Genomic DNA, 24,178 nt, shown 5'->3' with positions numbered 1-24,178 from the left:
TACCTAGGTTTTTATTTTTGTTCCAAATGATACCAGTGCTTAAAAAAGATGGAAATCTGATGGAATGGCAGAAAGGGGTTAATACTTTTATCTGGGCTGGGAAGAAACCAAGAGTGAAACTGAAAATTATACAGGATATACGTGAGAGAGGAGGTCTTAAAATGCCTAACTTAAGATTGTATTATGAAGCAGCTGCTTTATCTCAAATTAGTGCTTGGTTTAACTTAACTGAAGAAAGAATGTTAAACATAGAAGGTTATGATTTGTTATATGGATGGCATGCTTATTTGTTATATGAAAAAAAAGTGGATAAAGTGTTTAAGGGTCATATACTCAGAAATGCATTGTTGAGGGTTTGGAAAAAGTACCAATATAAGCTGAACTATAAGATACCTATATGGGCAAATCCCAGACATGCAATAGAAAATATAAGTATAGAGCAAAAAACAGAGGTGATTACTTATAAAGAGCTTCTTTTTTTGGAAAGGGGTAAGTTGCAACTGAAATCTTTAGATGAATTAAAAGAAGAAGGGATAATTTATACTTGGTTTCAGTATGGTCAGCTTCAAGCTAGATGGAGGGAGGATCAAAAAATTGGGGTTATGCAAAATGAGGAAAATCTGGTGAAACAGATTAGAGATCAAAGTCAGATGCATATTAAAAGGTTGTACAATGCATTATTGGAAATAGATTCAGAAACGGAATTGGTTAAGGATTGTATGATAAAATGGGCACAAAACTTTCAGGAATCAGTGAAGATGGAAACGTGGGAAAAGATTTGGGTCAGAAATGTTAAATTTACGCAAGCACAAAATTTGAGAGAGAATTTTTATAAAATGTTTTATAGATGGCACTTAGATCCTAAAAAATTATCATGTATGTACTCGAATTTGCAAGCTAAATGTTGGAGATGTGAATGTAATGATGCAACCTATTATCATATATGGTGGACCTGTAAGAAAATCAAGGCATTTTGGATAAAAATTTGGTGGGTGATGCAGAACATTTTGAAAAGAAGGTTGAAATTTACTCCTCAATTGTTTCTATTGGGTATAACTATGGACTGTACAGTTTCAGAGACTAAATTGATTTTGAACTTATTATCAGCAGCTAGGCTGCTGGTAGCTCAATATTGGAAGAAGGACTCTTTGCCTACTATTTATTTATTTATTTATTTATTTTTCATATTTGTATACTGCCCTACTCCCGAAGGACTCAGGGTGGTGAACAGCCATAAATAAAATACAAAGACATACAAAAGTTAAAAACTATTAAAAAACAGATTAAATAATTTAGGCTCAAAGATTAAAACATCCAATTTATCTAAAAGAGATTTAAAACCCAATTTAAAAGCCAATTTAAAAGGGAGAGTTAGGCCAGACCATTGAAGAGTGGATATTGAAAGTAACAAACCTAGCAGAAATGGCGAAAATCTCAGCGTACTTGAAGGACCACACGCAAGAAAGATACGTATCGGAATGGAGAAGATGGATTGATTATATTCAAAATAAGTATCAGACAAGAAAATATCAAATAGCTTATGAATGAATGTTAGTATTAGAAGTATTAGGTTATCTATAGTGGAGTTAAGGTTTCAGGGGGGGAGTTAGTACTTTGAGGATAAGTAGATTAATCTAGTTTATGATTGATTAAATGAAATACCTTGTATTTTGCTCTGGGAAGTCTGGGGGGGAGAGTGGGATGAAGGGGGGAAAGGGTTGGGGGAACATGGGGGGTAAAAAAAATTTGTATTTCTTTTTTGTAAAACTTAAAACAAAAAAAAAAAAACCTCCTTTGCAGAAAAATTCAGCAGAACAGCTTTCTGGGATTTCAGTTTGGGGTTGTTTTTATTTGTTGTTTGGTACTTTACACCAAAATAAAAAAAAACAAAGTAAATAAAAAAACTAAAGTGTGTGAAGAAATTTCCACTGTATATTTTTTCTTTCATCAACCAGAGAAATAAAATAGCAGTTTTCAGACTGTTTAATTTTCCACTTTACAATTTGTACGTAAAGGATTTATTTTCTGTGAAGGGCTGGACCAGATGTCCAGGGAAAGTGTTGTGGAAGAAGGAATTAAAGAAACATCCCTTCAGGGCAGACAGAATCAGTTTATTTATTTATTTATTGCAATAAAGGATCAGACCTGGTATCGTTACCAAAGGAAGTCTGAACGACCTATGATTTTCAGCTCAAAGCCTTTATACAGTTTCAAACAAAGGATTCTGTGAAGTCAGCATTTCTTATTATCACAGACATTTGTTACACAAAATGACATACCTTAATTACTGAGTTTGTTACTATCTTTGCCAAACAGTTATAATTCTTCTTAGAAGTTACTGAAGCATAGATTCAAATTATCTTCTTGTTGAAACAATAATATGGTCATCTCTGTCTCTCTGACCTTCAAAATGTAAATCACCAGACTGTCTTTATCTGTGACAACTGAGGGGCCTTGGTTTACAAATCCTACTTGAAAGGAATGTGTTTGCCTACGTGCTGGATACATTTGCAAGCATTTTCTCTTCTACAATATTAAGAACAAAGAGGGCCCTTCAGTGATCATCTAGCTGGACCCGCTTTTACTTTATTTATTACTTTATTTATTACTTTACTACTTTTCTCCCCCCTCTGGAAGTTTGTCTATGCATAAATTTCCACAACCTATTTATAAGTGTAACTACTGAGTATAAAAAGTTCCAATAAACAACTCTATAATATAAAAATCCTAACAAAATATAAGAAATAAAGGCACATAAAAGATTATACATGATTGTTTCCACTCTCCTGGGTCTTAGGAAGATTCTTTCCATCTTTCCACCAGTTCCATTTCCACATATGGATCTGCCTCAGAATCTGTAGGTTCTTCCACAGGGTAGGGACCAAGTTGATTAAGAAAATGCTCTGTCAGAGCTAGTTCCCTCTCAACTTGAATCTCCTGTACTGCTCTTATGGATAATTGTCTGAGGAGTGGTATTACACATGGAATGAATGCTAAGCCAGTGATGGCACATATGAACAAAAATATCATTTGCTTAATCCAGCCGGACCCAGGCACCCAAGAAAACCACATGTCAGAAGCTTGTAACCTCTGACCTATCTTGGAAGCCCTATCCTGCAATTCCCGAGTACCTTCTCTGACCACATCTGATTTGTTCATGTAGAAACAACAATCTTCACCTAAAAATATACACGTTCCTCCTTTTTCTGCTGTCAGGAGGTCTAAGGCACGTCGGTTTTGTAACACCACTGCCGCCAAGGAATCTATCTGATTTTGGACCTCGATCAAAGTGCCAGCAATTCAATTCAAACTTCCTTGTAGCTCTTCTGAGATTTGTCTAAATTGGATTACTGAGTGTGTGAGTCCTGCTATACCTGTCCCAACAGCTGTACCCATGCCTATAAGCACAAACAGTGGGATGAGTATAGGGACCCTCTTCTGGACATGTCCCAAAAGGGGAACAAGAATAGCATGCTCTGCACTGACCACACCTACTTTAGGAAAAAGGTGGGCCAGTGTACAAGTTCCAGTCCAGTTTGTTGGTATGCACAAATATGCATTAGTTCCACACAGAAAAAACACTCCTTTTTCTTCCACGCATATTCCGATGTTCATGGAAAAGGCATGGATTCTTCGGTTGTTTTCATTAGTCCAAACACCTAGAGTACCTGCTACAAACATCCCTGCTAAAGGTTGTAATGGGACTTCTAGTGAAGGGTCCTTCTGCTTATCTCTGAGAATTGGACCTTCAAAAACATATCGAGAGGTAGTATTTCCAGGTGGAAAAAGGATACATAAACCTGATTTGGACTGTAAGTTGAACCAAAGGGGAAATCTTGGAGGTCAAAATGGTCTTGGACAACTTTCAAAGGACAGATTCCCTCCACCCCACTTTTCCTTTCTAAAGTTCAGTTCAGGTGGAGCTGTGAAAGTAACCTTTTGTTGAAATTTGCGGTAAGCAGAGGGAAAAATTCCCTTTGTTAATTTTATGTCCACCAAGTTTATTTTAGGGCCAAAATATATTACTGACTGACATTGTTCATCTGTCAGGGATCCTACAGGCCTACCAAGTTTCTGATGTCTCTTTACACACAAAGAAGGTGTTCTTATGAGGTCTACACCTGTAGCAATTGGGCCTGTGATAGGAAGACAACTTTTTCCCAATCGTTTGAATGCTTCATAAAAATCTCCTTGTATTGGTGAGACAGGTACTTTATCTTTACTATCCCTTTCAAGGAGAATTGTAGCCTTTTTTTTAACCCAAAGTTCTGATTTTACAGGAATAGCATGATAAGATGTAGGGTCAGCAGATAGACATAACCAGCATTTCTCACCTAGGGTAGGGTTATACTGATTAACAAGATCTTGACTTAATTCCAGAATCCGTGATATATAATCTCCTCTATGTAATTGTTGCAAAGGCCCATTTTCCTTATCTACTCCCCCCTCAGCTGGGTATGTCAAGATAGGAACCTTAGGTGGTGGAGTTGTCTTAGGTTTAAGGTAACGACCTCGTGCATATACAATGCGTTTTTGGCGTGAGTGAACTTGACCTAAAGTGTAGTCATCTAGGGAATCAATGTTCCCTACATGGTTACTTGAGAATGCAAGAGCAAATAATGTCCAAAGCCATAAGCAAAACATAATCACTGTGGTGTGTAGCTCACAACGTCAGGGTCAGGGAGAGAGTTAGTGGTGCGTGTTGGTTTGGGATATAGCAGTAGCAAGAAAAATCCTAGGTCTACCACAAAAATGTTCCTTATATATGTAAAACAAAATTACTAGCAAGATTAGAAAAACAAATACCCACAAGGCGTACTCCCAAACTTCTAATGACATTAACATGTGTATGAAAGAGTTATATGAAAGCTAAGAGAATGTATATGTGCACTGTGAAGGTCGTTGTCCTCCTGATGAATCTTCCGCTGTGCGTAGAGAATCAGCTTCCGGAGTGATTCAGCAGGGCTGGCGATCACCACCGTGCGTAGAGAGCCTGTTGCCGGTAGGGTTCAGCAGGGCGTGTTCTTCCTTTTAAATCTCAGCACTAGGGGTTTCTCCATCTGTATCACCTCGTACGTCACTGGATCAGCCTGGTTCGCCGGTTTCAGCCTCGTCCAATGGATCCAGGATTTGCCTTCTAGCGTTTTAACTGCAAGAGGTGAACACATCACAACAGTATGCGGTCCTTTCCATCTAGGCTTTAAAGGTTCATCTTTCCAATGTTTCACCCACACTCTATCACCTGGCTTGTAATTATGACCTGCTGTTGTAATAGGGGGTGGTCTGCACTCCTGCATATAATGCCTTAATTGGTTAACATGATTGTTATGTTGTTGTAACTGCAAAAGTAATCTCTTGGCTTCCACTCCCCCTTTCTGAGCTAAGTCAGGCCAACCTTGAAAATGGTGTTTGAACAAAGCCGGGGGTCTTCCATATAAAAGTTCAAAAGGAGACAACTGGTATTTGGTTCGTGGGGTAGTTCTAAAAATGTACAAGGCCATAGGAAAAACTTGAAGCCATGGCAAATGTGTTTCTAGACACAGCTTGGTAATGATTGCTTTCAATGAGCGATGAGCCCTTTCAAGTTTTGCAGCCGATTGAGGTCGAAAAGAACAATGATATCTCCACTTTACACCTGCTGCTTCAGCTAAGTGGCGATTTATATGTTGTACAAATTCAGGGCCATTATCAGAACTGATGTGAGATGGGCAGCCAAATCTTGGAATTATTTCCTTTAAAAGAAAGCGTGCAACTTGTATAGCTAACTTGTTTCGAGTAGGGAAGGCTTCCAGCCAATCAGAATACGTGTCAATAAAAGTGAGCAAAGCTTTATAACCATTGCATCTGGGCATATCAGTGAAATCCACTACTAAATAGTCCATTGGCAAGTGAGAGATGGGCTGTTGTCCTTCAGGTAAACGTGGTCCTTGCCTGGCATTTACTTGAGCACAAGTGGAACACTGAGAAGTGACCTTGGCCACCAGGCTCTGCAAATTAGGAATGTAAAAAGCAGCCTGTAATTGCTGGGCCAAAGCTGTTTTGCCGATGTGCGATGTTTGATGTGCTTCCATTACTAGGGGCCAAGCGAGGGAAACTGGTACCACTGGGCGATTGTCTGGAAGTGTGTACCATCCCCTCACAAGAGTGGCTTTGAGATCCCCGACAGCTTTTTCCCTTTCCACAGGTGTATAGGTTGGATGGGATTTCTCAATGTATGAGTCAATTTCATGTGCCAAATAGAGATGAGAATTCGTTTTGTCTATGGGCTGATGTGCTGCGAGTTTAGCTTCTTTATCAGCAAATCGATTGCCTTGGGCAATGAGGGTGTCTGTCTTCTGATGACCTGGGCAATGGATAACAGCTAAAGACTTGGGAAACTTTGCAGCTTTGATCAACCTTTCGATTAAAGAGGCATGTTGTATTAATTTGCCTGAAGAATCAGTGAAGCCCCTTTCTTTATAAATAGCAGCATGTGCTTGAATAGTCAAAAAGGCATATTTACTGTCAGTGTAGACGTTAAGAGTTTTGCCTGAGGCTAATTCCAATGCACGGATAAGAGCCCATAATTCTGCTGCTTGTGCGCTGGTGCCCACGGGAAGGGACGAACTTTCAATGACCCCTTGTATACTAACAATTGCATAGCCCGCATATCTAGTCCCGTGTTCTACAAAACTGGATCCGTCCGTAAACCAAGTGAGCTGAGCATGTAAAAGAGGGGTGTCAGTTAAATCTGGTCTGCAGGAATATTGATGATCTAAAACATATAAACAGTCATGCAGTGGGAGAGATGCATCTGGTATTGGCATGAGGGTAGCCGGGTTAATAGTTGCACATTGATGAAGAGTAATTTGAGGATTGTCTAGCAAGAGTGCTTGATATGTATGCAGCCGTTGGTTACTCAACCACAAATGTCCTTTATGTTCTAAAATAGTTTGCAGAGCATGTGATGTATAAACTGCTACGTCTGAAGTAAAAGTCAGTTTGTTTGTATCTTTCACAAGTTCTGAGACAGCAGCCAGCATTTTAAGACAGTGCGGCCATCCCTGGGCCGGGGCGTCAAGTTGTTTAGATAAGTAAGCTACAGGCCGGTGCCAGGATCCCTGCTGTTGTGTCAACGCCCCTAAAGCCACATTATGACGGACGTCTACATAGAGACGGAAGGGCTTAGTGAGATCTGGCAATCCGAGAGCAGGGCAGGATGTGAGAAGTGTCTTTAATTGCTCAAAGGAATTTATTTGCTCTTTGCCCCATTCAAAAGGATCGTTTTCAGCGCCTCGAGTCGATGAATACAAAGGCTTGGCCAGGAGAGCAAAATTAGGGACCCATAAACGGCAAAAGCCCATGACTCCCAAAATGCCTCTCAATTCCTTTCGGGTTTTAGGTGGGGGCAGCTGTAAAATTGCCTGTTTTCTAGGTAAGCCCAAGTTTCTTTGGCCTTGAGACAAATTATATCCCAAATATGTAACTTCCTTTTTAACTAATTGTGCTTTCTTTCTGGAAGCCCTGTAACCACAGTCTCTCAGTAATTCCAGAAGCATCTGGGTATTTTTAAAACAATTCTCCTGTGTGGTTCCTGTCACTAAGACATCATCTACATATTGAAGGAGACAATCACCTTCCTGAATTGGCTGAAAGTGTTGTAAGTCCAAAGCAAGGGCTTGACCAAAAAGAGTTGGAGAATTTTTAAACCCTTGAGGCAACCTAGTCCATGTATATTGAGAATGGCGACGTGAGTTAGGGTCTTTCCACTCAAAGGCAAATAAATCCTGGCTATCAGGATGTAAGGGAATTGTGAAAAAAGCATCCTTCAAGTCTATGACTGAAAACCATGTTGCTGAAGGAGGGATAGTTCCAAGTACAATATATGGATTAGACATAATTGTATGAAGCGTTACAGTCCGATTATTGATGGGTCTTAGATCCTGTGCCGGTCTAAACCCCCCATCTGGTTTTTTTATGGGTAATATTGCAGTGTTCCATGGGGATTTAGTTTCCCTTAATATGCCTGCAGCTAAGAATTTGTCAATTAAGACTTGGATGGCTGTAGCCGCATCCTGTGGAATGTGATACTGGGATACTCTAATGGGCTGGCATCCTGGTTTCAGCTTGACTTCAACTGGGGATGCAAATATAGCAAGCCCAGGGGGATTGTCTTCTGCCCATAAGGTAGGAACATTGAATTTCTCCCAATTGCTTTCAATGAGTGTGTCTTGCATTAGCATTAATCGCCACGTTTCTTCCACTGGGTGTGTTACTGTTAAGTACTGTCCATTATCATTGAAAGAAATAGTGGCTTGTAGTTTAGAAAGCAAATCTCTGCCTATCAGTGGAACTGGGCAATTAGGCATCTACAAAAATTGATGCTCTACTAAGCCGTTTCCAACTTTGCATTTAACTGGTTTCAGGAGACTGTGTGACTGCATCGCCAGAAATGCCTTGGACTCTAATCTTCTTAGCTGACAAAGGAGCCACTTGTGTGTTAATTACTGATCGACTGGCTCCGGTATCAACCAGCATGCGTACGTGATGTTTTCCCACCCATAAATCCATCAAGAGCTCCGGGGGGCAGGGTGAAGCCGCGGAGCAGAGGCAGCTTCAATCGTCCCAGTCCATATCAGCTAAGCCGATAACTTCTGGATTCTGGGTTGACTGGCTGGGTGAAATAAATTGCCTCTCATTTCCTCTTCTTCCTCTGAAAACTCCTCTCATATTCCCTCTCACAGACCTTCCGTTAAATCCTCCTCTATGACTTCCTCTCACCATCTGAAATCCACGCCCGTAGGATACTTCTCTGGGTTCCATCCTTCTACGGGGACATTCTTTCTTCCAATGACCATTTTCCCCACAAAATGCGCACTGAGTTGGTCCTAAAACGACCCCACCCAGCGCCAAAGCTAACATTTCCGTCTGCTTTCTGTCCTTAGCAACTTGCCTTTTTTCTTCCTCTTTTTCTCTGTTCAAATAAACCTTCTTAGCAACTTCTAGCAATTCAGAAGTATTCTTGCCAAGAGCGCCCTCTAGCTTTTGAAGTTTGCGTCTGATATCAGGAGCGCTCTGGCTGATAAACCTTTCATTCAACATAAATCTGTTTGCAGGATCCTCAACATTTATGCCTGTATGAGTTTTATAAGATTCAATCAAATGAGTTAAAAATGCTTCCGGGGATTCATCTTTTTCCTGCAAAACAGTGGCGGTCTTTGCATAATTAACAGGACCTTTTGCAGCCTCTCTCAAACTTTCTACACATAAGAGGCGGTAGTTATTTAGCAGCGTTTGATGTGGGGGATGGTTATTATCCCAGTTGGGGTCTATTTCTGCGGCAGCTGCTATCTTCGCGGCCACTTGATTAGCATCAGGAAACATGCGGTTTGTTAGGATATGGTTTGAGCCTAACTATGTTGTCCAGGCAATATAAGTGTACTGTTACTTTATCTGTAAATGTATTATGTGGCCTTAATGCTGAGTCATGCTGTAATCACATAATTACTGGTTGTAAGAATATTTAAGCAAGGTACTGCAACGTGTTCAGTTGCTGCTATGATATGCTGTTGAGAGGTTGCTGCTATGATGCTGCTGTGATGATAAGCTACCATTGAGAGGAGTTGCTATCTGTAATTATCATTGGATGGATCTGCAACCATCGTGGTTTGTGAACCAGAGTGAGTTTGTTATTCTAACCAACTACTGTTTGTTGAGTAAGAGGATTCTGTAACTACTGGACTGATTTACTGGCAAAGACTTGGAATTTGTTTAAAGACTATGAGACTGTTTTTCTACTATAAAGTAAGCTTTTGATAAACCAGTTTGCTTATCTTTTATTCATTGCTCTCAGCAACGTTTCTCTGTGCAATCTACTCTGCTGGTTGGTAACACAACAACAATAACCTTAACACGGTTTAATACTTTTCCTTTAGCAAGCTTGAATTTCTCTCTATCGTCCATAGAAAGCAATGTATTTAACAGCAATTGGATATCTCCCCACGTGGGTCGGTGAGTTTGCATAAGAGTGTTGAAGAGGTCAACAAAATCAAAGGGTTTTTTGCTAAACGGACCATTGTTTGCTAAACGGACCATTGATGCTTCCAATTCAAAAGATCCGTTGTTGTGAAGGGCTGATATTGTAATAAGGACCTAATTATAGGCTGACCTTGTGGGTCCTGTCCATGATCCAGCATCTCTCTTAAAGGAGCTACAATCGCTACCTTTTTAAGACTTGTTTGAGATCTGGTCCGGGAACTAACAGGACTTTCTGTCTCCTCTTGTTCTCCTTCACTCTTAACTTCTCTTTTGACTTGTAAATTAGGTTTCCGAGGTGGAATGTTTGCAGGCTGCGCTGAATGAATGTTTTGTTTTGGTGCTGCAGGAAGGGGAGCATAGGGAGGGGGGCGGTTTGTCTCTTCCTCCTCTTCCTGGCTGAAAATCTTAGTTTTAGCTCCCTGTTTGATTTTCCTATTCTGTTCTGCCATCACACACACACACACACATTACAACTGATACTTTTTAAGCCATTTGGGGTTTGCCATTTGAGTGAGCTGCCATTGATCAATGTACGGAAACTGTTCCCAAAATCCTTCCTGTGTTATAATTTTATGCACCTTTGAAATTATTATTGGACCGAGTGAGCCCCTTGCTGGCCATTTCACACCTAAAGTTGTCCAAACGTTGATGCAGAAGTGTTTTAACTTGTCAGGATTGCATGGAGGACCTCTGTAAGTTTCAGAAAAAGCGGTTTGAAAGTGGGCTAGCATTCCTTGTAACGGTGTCCGCTGGACACTGTTTTTCCCACCCATTCTAATACACTACCAACGATCTGAGGCCCTGGACACTCAACAGTCACCTCTCGGCCAGTCCACCCAACTGCACTGGAAACAAGCCAACACCAGAATGGAATAAAGCAGTTGCAATCCTTTAATTAGGTTCAGCACAGCAAACACAGGCAGGAGAAAGGCACAAGCCGGAAACAAGGTTTAAAGTTAGCGCTACACGCAATCGCAGTGTAGCGCCTTTTATATACACAGCAATAAATCAAGTGGCAATTAAACAGTTAACATCACCCCTCCTTCCCCTAGCTGGCCTGAAGGAGGAGCACAATAAATCAATTAACAATCAAACAGTCAACATCATCCCTCCTTCCTCAAGCTGGCCTGTAGGAGGAGCGCGCCTCTGTTACAGCACAAGGCAGCGTCATCTGCAAACACCATGCCCCCCCCATCTCCGATGAAAGAGTTTGCTTCGTTTTGTGTGCGGGTGGTAAAGACTTCTCAAACAGCTGATGACACGCCCCCGGAGAGTCCAACAGCTTGCCCCCTCCTCGTCGTCCTCCCTAGTGATGGCGAGACCCAACCGAGGCTCGACAGGCGGCTCCTCTCTACCAGGAGTCCACCTGCAGGAAATAAAATAAAGATGTTAGCATAGCAACCGTTCTACCCACTGGGACCTGGTTTATTTGGATATTTACGATGATACCGACGGAGCAACCGGTCGGCATGAACGTCTGGAGCTGCTACCCAAGATGCTTGTGCTAGTGGATAACCCTTCCACCGTACTAAGTACTGTAACCTGCCTCTACGTAGATGTGAATCCAATACTTTATCTATCTCATATTGATCTGAATGACTCGGTCCCGGGGAAACAGGCTGATGTGTGGGCCTTTCCTCTTTGACAGGTTTAAGGAGGCTGCTATGAAAAACAGGATGTATTTTTCCTAACAGTGAAGGTAGCTTAAGCATGACAGTGACAGGTTGATCACACGTATTATAGGAAAAGGACCTATGTATTTGGGACCTAGTTTCCTACTAGGTAATCGTAATTTCAAGTATTTTGTCGATAGATACACGTGATCCCCTACAGAAAACGGTTTTGGGTCGGCTCTTTTTTTATCAACATAAAGTTTGTATTCATTTGCTGCTTTTTGAAGTGCCGTTTTTACCGCTGGCCACGTTTGTCGGATCTTGTCGGCCCAACCGGAATGTGTAGATACCCCTGTAGCTGGAGGTTCTACCTCAGGTATGGCAGGGAATTCTCTTCCATAGATGATTTGGAAAGGAGAAAATCCCGTGCTACGGTGGCTGATATTGTTGTACGCGACTTCAGCGAACGGGAGTAAGGCAGACCAATCAGTTTGCTGATACGAAACGTAGCAACGTAGATATCGTTCCACAGTGGCATTAGCCCGTTCAGCTGCTCCATTTGTACTGGGATGGAAGGCTGAACTTAATCCTTGAGTGGACCCTATCCTGTGAATGAAAGATCTCCAAAACTGGGCGGTGAACTGGACACCTCGATCCGATATAATACGCTTCGGGACCCCGTGAAGGCGGTAGATATGTTGTATAAACATGTCTGTCAATCGTCGGGCAGATGGTAAACCCCGACAGGGTATAAAATGCGCCTGCTTTGAAAATAGGTCTACTACTGTCCAAATAACGGTATGTCCATTGCTGGGCGGTAGGTCTACTATAAAATCCATCGCCACTTCCTCCCACGGACGACTAGGATCAGCCACCGATTGTAATCGACCAAGTGGTTTTCCTGACCATGGTTTTGCTGCTGCGCATGTGGGGCACGATTTAACATAACGTTCAATTTCACCACGCATTCGTGGCCACCAAAATTGGCGTCTAATCAGGTGAAGTGTTTTAAGGAAACCGTAATGACCTGCTGGTTTGGCATCATGGCACCGTCTTAAAACTGTAGTTCGAAGCGGTTCTGGAATGTATAAACGATCCCCATTCCACCCTAATCCATCTCGTAAGATTACTGACGTTTGGTTTTGATTTACCCATGTATCCTGGCTGATAGCTATCCGAAGATTCGTTAAGAAGGACGCTTCTTTCCGTAACACCGCCGCAACTGCATGCCCACTCTCAATAGGTGGTATAAGAGATTCCACTACTTCCTCGCGCTTACTGTTATATTGTGGCATACGAGAAAGTGCATCGGCGAGGAAGTTCTTTCCTGCTGGCACATATTTGAGTCTGAAATTGAATCTTCGAAAATATTGTGCCCAGCGTAGTTGTTTTGGGGACAGACGTCTAGGCGTTTGTAATGCCTCTAAATTTTTATGGTCCGTCCATACCTCAAATGGGATAGTAGCCCCTTCCAGGATGTGACGCCACGTAAGTAGAGCCCAACGGACAGCGAAGGCCTCCTTTTCCCAGATCGCCCACCCTCGCTCTGTGGTGTTTAATTTACGTGAGGTATAAGCACAAGGGCATATCCTATCCTGTTCATCTTTTTGCAGCAACACAGCTCCCACAGCAACGTCACTAGCATCGGCTTGAACGATGAATTCACGAGACAGATCAGGGTGTTTAAGTACCGGTTCTCTGGTAAAAAGATATTTCAACTGTTCAAACGCACTTTGACATTGAGCTGTCCACTGCAATAACTGGTTTGGTCTTGGTTTTATCACAGGAGATTTAGTGTGTAACAGGTCTGTTAACGGTAGTGCTATAGCGGCAAATGCAGGGACGAATTGGCGATAGAAATTCGCGAAACCAAGGAAACTTTGGAGTTGTTTCCTGGTTTTCGGTGCTTGCCACTCAACTATAGCTTGGACTTTACGTGGATCCATTTCTATCCCATCGCTTGAGATCCTGTACCCGAGGTAATCTATCTTCGACTTATGGAACTCACATTTCGAAAGCTTTATAAACAGTTTAGCCGCTAACAACTTCTCTAAAACCTGACGGACTAACACAACGTGTTCTTCCAAGGTGCGCGTATATATTAGAATGTCGTCTAAATAAACAAGAACTCCTCTATACAAATGTTCATGCAAAACTTCGTTAATAAGCTGCATGAACACCGCTGGAGCACCTTGAAGTCCAAACGGCATAACTCTATATTGGTAGCTACCAAGAGGGCAGTTAAAAGTGGTCTTCCATTCATCGCCCTGTTTGATACGTACTCGGTAGTACGCTTCCCGTAAATCGAGTTTTGTAAATACCCGTCCTGTAGATAGCGCAGCTAACAAATCCTTCATAAGTGGAAGGGGGTATAGATGTTCTATACATACTCCATTCAAATCTCGGAAGTCAACACATAACCGAACCCCACGTCCTTCTTCTCCCTGAAGAAGACTGGGGCAGCCATCCTAGATCTACTAGGGACGATGAAACCTCGAGCTAAATTTTTGTCGATATATTGTCATAACTCGGATAATTCTTGTTGGGTCATGGAATACATCCGAGGTTTCGGTAACTTAACCCCAGGCACCAACTCGATAGCGCAATCCGTAGTCCGATGGGGGGGGGTAGTACTTCGCATTCCTCTTCACTAAACACGGCTGAAAGGTCTTGGTAAACAATAGGAAAGTCCGGTGTAAGCAACACCTCTGTGGAGGCACAGCTATTGTCCTGTCCCTCATTCGACTGTCCCACTGAAGAAGCAGGGGACGGGACAGCAGGTCCCAAAGGGATTCTAAGCTTACGATAACCTCCCTCCCACCAGATGTGAGGTTGCCATTTATCTAACCATGTGAGACCCAGAATAACTGGCTCTATCATTTTTTCAACCACAATAAACTGGATGGACTCTTGATGTTCACCTATCACCAACAACACTTGTTCAGTTACATGGTTAGCAGGCGCCCCCCCCCCCAATAATGACCCGTCCATCTGTTCGAACTTCACAGGAACTTTTAGCTTTTTTATCTGTAGGCCCAGAGCATCCACCACACTTCTCCGCACCAGACAACGGGTACATCCAATGTCTATTAAAGCACCATACTGGAAACCCGTTGTGTTTCGGGGATTCCTCAGCACCACAGGTATGACAAAAGGGAACACAGTTTTGCTCACCATAGGGTCCTCCGGCTCGTTGTCATCACTGTCCCCTGACACCACCGGGAATCTCCCCGCCACAGTGGTTGGTGTAATATCACGAACCTGATGATCTACGACGGACTTTGGTCCTTGAAGTGCTTGGGTACGTTCTTGTGGCTGCCGTGGTTGGCCTCTGGTCGCTACCCCCGTAGCCGGCTTTCGGGTTTGTACTCGTACCGGAGGTACAGGACATTCAGCCGCTCTGTGTCCTATCTGATTGCAGCGAAAACAACGAAACACCGGTCGCTGAGACCTTTCAGGTAGGACGCTGCTGGGCGGAGGTACTTGAATCCGCGTGGTTGGCAGCTTTTCTGAGGCCCTCTCCGTGGGAACCCGTCTCTGTCCCACATTAACTTCCGACCGAGGCCTAAACTCCCGGAGTGTAATGTCCAGTTCAATAGCGGCTTTAAACCAAACAGCCAGACGCGGAGCCAGGCCTCGGTACGCACAGGCTTGACGTAACTCACGATCCAGCCCCATCCGAAATTGCTGGACTAGCATCCGTTCGGGCCAGTTCCTTAAGCGACTAGCAATTTTCCGGAAATCACGTACATAGTCCTTTGCAGGAACACCCCGCTGTTTGAGAGCTACAAGATCTCCTTCCGCAATTTGTACACTGGAGTCATCCTCAAAAGCAGACCGGAGAGCTTCCAAGAACCTACCCACGTCCACTAGTTCTCTAGCATGGTTGCGATGTAATCCCGCCACCCAGTCTGCTGCATCACCAGTTAACACAGCTGTAATGGCTACCACCATGGCCCATTGTGATGGATACCAGCGACCATACTGGTCTAGATGACTAACCACCTGGTTTAAGAACAACGCCACACGGTCTGGGCTCCCGTCAAAGGTGGTTTGCAGTGCAGGAGGGCCCCAGATTGGAGGTGGTGCCCACATCCCAGGAACCGGGATCCATGCTGGGGGTGGTACATGCGGTCTGTTCTCCCCATCTCTCCTCAGATCTCCAACGGGCCTCCGTTCCCCCACAGGACGTTGTGCCCACCTTCCAGCTCCTACCTCTCTTCTGGTCGATGGCTGTTCGGAGCCCCTGGTGCTATCCTCCCTCTTAGGCAGGTGGTAGTCCCGGTCTTCGAATTGGCCCTTTCCTTTTCCTGTTTCCTGTTCCCTTCGGAATTTGGGGCTAGCGATGCGAAACCGAGCCTCTGGCCGGGAAAGGCCCTCATCCTGCCAAGACTTGCCTTGTAACGGTTCCGCCCCAGCGGCCCAGGGTTGCCAAGACGGGGCGTCCCGGAAACTCCCTTCTCCAAACCGATCTCTTATGGCATCCATAGCACTGGATTCAGGCCCTGTATTATCATAGCCCCAATCCGCCTCTTCCTCGTCTGTCCAACGTCTCTCCCGCCAACCTCTAAATGATGGACCCAATGGGGGGGTAGATGGCCACTGGGGCCCGGTATGAGTAGAACTAGGCCACCAGCCCCCACTGGAAATCTGTCCCGAAGGGTCTAGCCCTTGACTCTGCGCACCAGCCGTCTCCACACAGTCCTCCTCACGTGGCTGGCACAGCTTGGATCTGACTACCGGTTGATGAGGGGTTGCAGTTTGTAGCTTCTCCTCTTCCACAACCACCTCCTCCACGTCAGCCTCTAGAGGGACCTCCAACTCCGAATCACCCAGCGCCGTCCCTTCTGCCATCACCGACAGCCTTTCCCACCAGACTGCAGCTAGGGAACGTAGGCAGTTGAAATTGGTGAGTGGGGGGAGCGCTAACTTTCTCTCGGCCAGTCCACCCAACTGCACTGGAAACAAGCCAACACCAGAATGGAATAAAGCAGTTGCAATCCTTTAATTAGGTTCAGCACAGCAAACACAGGCAGGAGAAAGGCACAAGCCAGAAACAAGGTTTAAAGTTAGCGCTACACGCAATCGCAGTGTAGCGCCTTTTATATACACAGCAATAAATCAAGTGGCAATTAAACAGTTAACATCACCCCTCCTTCCCCTAGCTGGCCTGAAGGAGGAGCACAATAAATCAATTAACAATCAAACAGTCAACATCATCCCTCCTTCCTCAAGCTGGCCTGTAGGAGGAGCGCGCCTCTGTTACAGCACAAGGCAGCGTCATCTGCAAACACCATGCCCCCCCCATCTCCGATGAAAGAGTTTGCTTCGTTTTGTGTGCGGGTGGTAAAGACTTCTCAAACAGCTGATGACACGCCCCCGGAGAGTCCAACAGCTTGCCCCCTCCTCGTCGTCCTCCCTAGTGATGGCGAGACCCAACCGAGGCTCGACATCACCTTCAGAAACTGCGTTGGTTTATCCTCCCTTCACAGCCTAATCTAGAGGGTTGAAAAACACCATTTTCCCCTCTCAGGAGATTGATCAGATCCCCTTTCTGTCTCAAAAATAGACAGACCTATCTTTTTCCCCGTTTAAATGATTTACTTGCCTGGCAGGCGCTGTCTTCCTTCGGCCGTCTGCGGAGTTACTGGGTCTTGTCTGCCCTTTTGTGGGTCCTTGGCTGAAGCTGCTTCGCCAGCGAGCATACGGCCGTCTCCCAACGAAGAATTCTAGAGACTTTCAAAGGAGTCTTGTGCCGGCTGTTGATTCTTCGATGCAAAAAGGCCGGTCCCGCTGGGGCAGATCGCCTAGGAAGAAAAAATCTCTGCTTCTCAAAGTCCCCTCTGCCGGGTGCCAATTTTGTTGTAGAGATGTTGTGGAGATGAGAAATTAAGAAAACATCCCAATTAGGGCAGACAGAATCAGTTTAATTATTTATTGCAATAAAGGATCAAACCTTTCAAATGGAGGCTTGAACGCCATATGATTACCTACTCAGAACTTTTATACAGTTTCAAACAAAGGATTCTGTGGAGTCAGCAATTCATATGGTCCTATACATTTATCAATTTTAATTGACATTTCCTAATTACTGAGTTTGCAGAACAGTTATAATAATTCTTCTAAAAAGTTACTGAAGCATATTTTTCAAATTATCTTTTGTTGAAACAACAAAGTGGACATCTCTGTCACTTTAACCTCAAGGTGTAAATCACGTAGACTGTTCTTATCTGTGACAACTGAGAGGCCTTGAAGTAAGCATCCTGGCAAAGGAATGTCCCTGCCTGTGTTCTGAATATAATTGCAAGTAATTTCTCTCTTACAATATTAAGAACAAAGAGGGCCCTTCAGTGACTATCTAACTGGACCCGTGTTTTTTATTTATTTATTTTATTTGTTACCTGTCCCACCATACTCTCGCCCTCCCTCCCCATCCTCGGTTGATGCAGGCAGAAGCTCCCGTTGCCCTTTCCAAGGCCGCTGCCGGAGAAGCTGGGCGCCGGTGAGGGCTGGCCTTTTGCCTGGCTTTGTCCGGCTGTCGGGGGGGGGGACGGACGGGGTCCTGGGGAGGAAGCCATGCTCCCCCGACAGCCGGACAAAAGGATGCAAAGAGCCAGCCCTCACCGGCTCCTCCGACAGCGGCCTCGCACAAGGCAACGGGGCTCCGTCTGCAAGCAAGCTGGACCGGGGAGGGGGGAGCCCGAGCGAGCCCTGCGGAGGGAAGGCAGGCAAAGGGCGAGCGGGGGCAGCCGCAGCATCCTGGAGCACCTGCGCTTTCCCTCCGATCGGCTCCCCCGCCTCTCCTCTGCCCCCATCAGCCAGCTGGAGGTGAGTTGGGGGGCTTCATTGCATTCCAGGCATTTCCCAGCCGAAGGGCACGCCGCCTTTGCCATGGGGGGAGGGGTTTGGGGAAGGCAGCGGGGGAATGGGGGGGGCAGGGGAGCTGCTTTCAAGCCGTTTGTTTTTGCGGGGTGGAGAGTCTCCCCCTGGGCAGAGGCACCCTGCCCATTTCTGTAGCCCCCCCCCATTTCTTAGGTAAATTTTTTTTAAAAAAAAAAATCCCTGCAAATGGTTTGTAGAAAACGAGAAGCTTTGCCTCCGCTGGGCGGTAGAGCTGCGTCTCTCCTGAGTGCGGAGAGGCTGAGGAGAAGGCTTGGCTGCCTGCCAGGAAGTCTCTCCGAGAGCCTCACCTGTGGCAGAGATGAGACCCTCACCTGGCTCCAGCCCCCGATTCCCCTTCAGCCTTGCCACATGAGGAGCAGCCCTGGCAGACTCTCCAAGCCTGAAGCAGAAGGGAAGGAGGGTGGGAGAGGGAGACCCAAGCCAACCTCTGTGTGTGTGTGTGTGTGTGAGGGAGAGGGAGGGGGGGAGGGGGAGGGGGAGGGAGGGGGAGAAGGAGAGGGAGGGGGGGAGAGGGAGGGGGAGAGGGAGAGGGAGGGGGCTTCCTGGGGGTGCATTTTGGAGAAGCGTCAAGAGAAATGCCAAAAGGCCAATCAGTTTGGGATTAAAGTCCAAATGAAATGGGGTCTTCAGGGAAAGGAGACATGAAGAACTTTCAACTGCAGGATTCTAAAACTCTCCTTGAGAGGAACGTCTGGAGGCAGCTCTCGAACTCCTCAGTCCGGAGGGAGCAAAAGAGGGAGGGTCCCAGTGAGGGTCTCAGCCAGTGGTGGGTTCCAACCGCTATTACCACCGGTTCCCTTCGTCCATGCGCTTTGCCTGCCATCTCCCTGAACTGGGGAGAACCGGGAGCAACCCACCTCTGGTCTCAGCTATTTGGTTTAGGAATAAGAGAATAACAGAGCTTAAAGGGACTTTGGAGGCCTTGTAGTCCAGGGGCCCCCAAACTTGGCAGCTTTAAGACTTGTGGACTTCAACTCCCAGAATTCTCCAGCCAGCCATGCTTGAAGTCCACAAGTCTTAAAGCTGCCAAGTGTGAAGACCCCTGTTCTAGTCCAACCCCCTGCTCAGGCAGGAAAACTGAGGATGCCAGATCTGAGCGGAGGGCCTGGGAAAGGGGTCAGAATCATACTTAGAAGGGACCTTGGAGGGGACCCTCGACCACTTCAGAGAAATGGCTGTCCAGTCTCTTCTTGAACACCTCAAGTGTTGGAGCACCCAGAACTTCTGAAGAGAAGCAGTTCCATGGCTTAATTCTTCTCACTGTCAGGAAGTTTCTCCTTAGTTTTAGGTTGCTTCTCTCTCTGTTCAGCTTCCACCCATTGCTTCTTCTTTTGCCTTCTGCTGCTTTGGAAAATACATTGCCCCCCCCTTCTTTCTGGCAGCCCCTCAAAAGCCTGTTTTGTGACCTGCCTATCCATGAAAGTATATGTATGGGATATAGATGCAGATAATAAAGTCGAAAAAAAGTGAACATTTTACAGAACTATAGATACGTTGAGGTCGCAGGTGACAAGGGGTGGCTAGGAGGGGAGGGGCTGGGCAAAGCGCCCCTTGACATGAGTGATGTTGAGTTGGCCACGCCCACCCAGTCACACGACCACCTGGCCACGCCCACAGAACCAGTTGTTAAAAAATTTGAATCCCACTGCTGCCTGGAAGAACTTCCCCTTTAGCCTCTCCCATCTCGGATGGCCCAGGAGAAACTCTGGGTATTTGGGAGGCCATTGCCTGGAGGGGATGAGATCTCCCTGGACCAAATTGTCTCCCTCCGACAGCTGAGGCACTTTTCCTTTGCACTGGGAGCACCAAGAGATCTCCTGGAGGAATCCCACCTCTGCCACCAATTGTTGCCAGTATATATTTTTGTTGAACCACCAAAGACTGGATTGACCCAGACTCCATACTAACAAAGTACTAGAAATTGAATTTGATTTGGGATTTTTTTTGTCTCTCTCCCTTCAATAGCTGGGGTGAGTTTTTTATTTCACAAATAAGAAAGCTTACACATTTTTAAAATTAAAATAAACAGAAATTCTAAATTCTGAATACTTTCAACCAGCACAGAATGTAATGTTAATAGTATAACTATTTTAGCTATTTTCTATAAGCTATTTGACGGCACTATTTTCTTTAACGTCCAATTTCACTTCATCTTCCGATCTTTCTGCTCTGCGTCTCCAATAATTTGCTTAAGGCTGACTTTTATCATTCTTTGCTTTTAATTGCTTTATATCTCATGGATCTCACTCTAGAGAGCTAAACAACTTTTTCTACAGAGTTTGATCATTTATCTTTTTTTGGTGTTCCCTTTTGATTTGTCTTCTGTCAAAGTTTAAGTTTTCCTTTGTTTTTTAAAATAGATTTTTAAATATTCCTTCATTTTCTCTGACCCTTCCCTCCTTCTGATTCTCGGCCGCATTTGAACAGAAGAAAGCAGATTTCATATTCAAATCCTCCAGTTCTTTTTTTTTCTCTTTAAACATTTTATTAATTATAGAATAAAGTACAAAAATACAAAATCAAAAAGGAAGAGACGGGCGGGGGGGAGAGAAGGGGAAAGAGAAATGAGGGGGGAGGGAGAAAAGAAAACAAAAGCGTTGATTTCAGACTTTTTCTGCTGTAGTAAACTAAAGCATTAAAATTGAACCTCAACTTTTTACTTTTTTATAATAATATAAAGGAAAGCAGATTTTGCATTCAAATCCTCCAGTTCTCAGGGAAGACAAAAAATCCCACCGCTCTCTCTCTTTAGTGGCTGCTTCTATTCCCGCCCCCTTTGTCATGACAACCCACAACCAATCAAACGGGGGAAGAGACGGTTGTCAAGGACCTTCCCTGCCCTCAGCCTGATGGAGAAGAGGCTGAAGAAGCCAAGCCAAAGTGTGTGTGGGGGGGTGTCAAATAAAGAGCAAAATTCAGAGCTTTGAGGAGGATGAGAAAGAGGGAAAACCTCCCAGAATTGTAGAGAGAGGGGGGCTTAAGTCCCTTCCTCAGAAAAGGCTGCAATGAAAAGGGTCTCCTCAGCTGGGGGCTCTGGAGCAGTGGTGGTCCACAAGAAAATTTTAATGGTCCGCAGAAAAATTATTTGCATTTTTTATATTCCTCAAACTATGGCCCCTGGACTGGAGACATGCAATGAACGTTTGTCTTGTAGCCAGCAGGGGCACCACATCAGTCCCTGCAAACTCCGTCTCTTGAGCCCGGCTGGAGTTTCACATGCCGCTCTCTGAAGTGCCCGGAGTCCCAGTGATGGGATGGGGTCTTTCGGGCACTTAGTTGGCCTCCTGTTTAGTAGCTCCAGCCCCTCCCTCCCTCCCTGGGAATCCAGGTGCTTCAATGAGTGGCATGTGAAACTCCTGCCGCCCAGGAGGAGAAGAGTGCACCGGAGCCCAAACGTTGGGCCTTGCTGGCCTCAGAAGCCAGGGATCCTGCAGGCATCCCAGCAATGTAAAGGTTGCCCAAATCCCTTGGTTGTTCACTACACTCGCCTGCCCTCCCAATGCACCTGGGCCTGAGGAGGGGATTGCAGAGGCTGCATTCACACAACAGGCATGACCAGGTCGTTTACGTGTTAAACTTAGTTGGTGTTGTGGCTGGTGTCCAGCTAGGATCCCCCTCCCTCCCCTCCACCAGGGCTGTGGAAGACCTCAAAGGAGCAGTGCTCTTTCTTCCTTTGCAGACTCTGGAAGGGGTGGAGAACCTCAGCGGAGATCGCAGCAGGCGGAGAGGGAGGAACGCAGGTGGCTTTAGTTGCAAGTGCGAAAGTGCCTATGCGTGGATGGGAATGTCGCTGCGCCAGGTGTGCCTCCTTCTCCTGGGCTGGTCATCCAGGCAAGCCGGTGCACCTGGGTGGAGGAGCTGCTCCGGGATGACCAATGGGCCAGTCCTGTGACTAGTATGGGACCGACTTTCCCACAGACATCAACAAGCTACCGTCAGTCTGCCTGTTTTCTTTTTTCCTTCACTCAGATCGACCACAAAGCTTCTCCTTGAGAGAAGGAACACAAAAGAGGTTGCTGGAAGGCTGCGTGCCCAGACCAGGTGCTTCATCTCGGGCCTCCCACCCGAAGGCCTGACAGAAGCAGAGACGGGCAGGAGGCCGAGAGAAAGCACCTGGTCTGGGCACACAGTCTCAAGCTAGGTTGATGTCCCCCTGCATCGATCCAGCAAACAAAACAGGAAAGGGGGGTAGAGAGAAACAGTCCAGTTGTCAAAGTGTGCCTGAGTGGGAGCCCAGAGAACCGGAGAGCCTCTTCCCCATCTTCCCAGGAGCCTGGGACTTCTCGCGGCCGGCCCCTGAGCTCCCTTGCAGTTTGTTCTGCTGCTGCTGAGGATGGGCTGCAGCCGTCCCACCTTGGCCCACCCCAGCTCCTTGCAGTCCCCCATGCCGGGATGGCTGCAGAGACTCTCCCCCTTCCAGGTCTTTTTGTGTGGGTCGGAGGGGGGCAGAAATTCCACCTTGGGGTCTGCTTCAGCCTCCTGATGTGGGGCGTTGGGCAAAGGCTGGAGGGAAGGGCTGCTGGTGGCAAAGAGCCGGAGGACCTTGTTCCAGTGGGACAGCCTCATGGTCTGGAACTGGCTGACCATCTCAGCCCACTGAGCCTCCAGGCGCCGGTACCTGGCCTTGCACTCCCGCAGGTCTTCCCTCTGCTTGGAAAGCCTATGCTCCTAGTCCTCAGTGAGGTGCTTCTGCTGAGCCTCCTTCTCGGTCAGATCCAGTTTGAACTGAGCTGTTTTGCCAACTCCTTTCTCGTGGTGCCTGCTTAGCTCCAACAACTGCTTCCTGTTGGGACCCTAAAGAGCCTGGGGGGGGGAAGGTGAGGAGTGGCTGGGAGGGAGGGGTGAGTAGAGGCCGGCGAGACACCCCTCAAGATGAGTGACATTGAGTTGGCCACACCCATCCAGCCACATGACCATCTAGCCACGCCCACCCAGTCGGTCATTAGGCAGATCATATTAGTGGTCCGCGGGATTTAACATTATGTCTTTAGTGGTCCCTGAGGTCCAAAAGGTTGGTGACCCCTGCTCTGGAGGGTCTGGAGCGGCCACTGGGAGCCCCATCTTCCTCAGAGTCACGGAGGGTCCCCTCCAGGGAGAAGCCGGCTGCTTTTTCCCCCAGGGCAACCCCGGATCCCCCTTGGAAGACCCAGCCCTGCATGTCTTCTCCCCCACAGGAGCCTCTCCTGGAAAGACACGGAGCCCAAGCGAGGCTGGAGAAACCCCGGGGGCTGTGTCCCCCCAACATTCAACCCTGGGACTCATAAATCATGTTAGTCTCTTCCCAGGAATGCCCCAGATCCACTCCTTCTCCCTGGCCATCCTGGGCTTTCTCCGTGGGTCTGGGCTTTGCTTTCCCATGCATGGAAAGATGTGGCTGAGCAACATGGGATATGGTCTCCCCCCTTCCCAGGACTCAGAAGATAGAACAGGGACTGGGGTTGCAGATCTGCTTCCCTTCCCCAACACAAGGCTCCCCAGCTTCCTTCTCCCAAGAGGGGCTCCCCACTCAGCTGGGCAGAGTCCTGTCTGGCATCCCTGCAAGAGCCCCCTTGCCTGGCCTCTGCATGGGAAAGGGTGGCAGGGGATCATGGGATATGGGATTCTGCATTCCCAGGTCTCTGAAGATGGAAGTTGGATTTTGAAGA

At 46.1% G+C, this 24,178-nt stretch overlaps 1 long non-coding RNA gene across 1 annotated transcript in view; it reads left to right on the top strand.

Annotated features, from left to right (window-relative positions):
* Positions 1-24,178, top strand: part of LOC148112027 (uncharacterized) — a 449,893-nt gene that overhangs the window by 279,246 nt on the left and 146,469 nt on the right. The window lies entirely within an intron of this gene.

Source organism: Pantherophis guttatus, chromosome 15, assembly GCF_059756535.1.
Source record: "Pantherophis guttatus breed Tessera chromosome 15, ASM5975653v1, whole genome shotgun sequence".
NCBI classification, from domain to species: Eukaryota; Metazoa; Chordata; class Lepidosauria; order Squamata; family Colubridae; genus Pantherophis; species Pantherophis guttatus.
The sequence above is the reverse complement of the archived record's forward strand: the minus strand, read 5'-3'. Positions and strand labels throughout refer to the sequence as shown.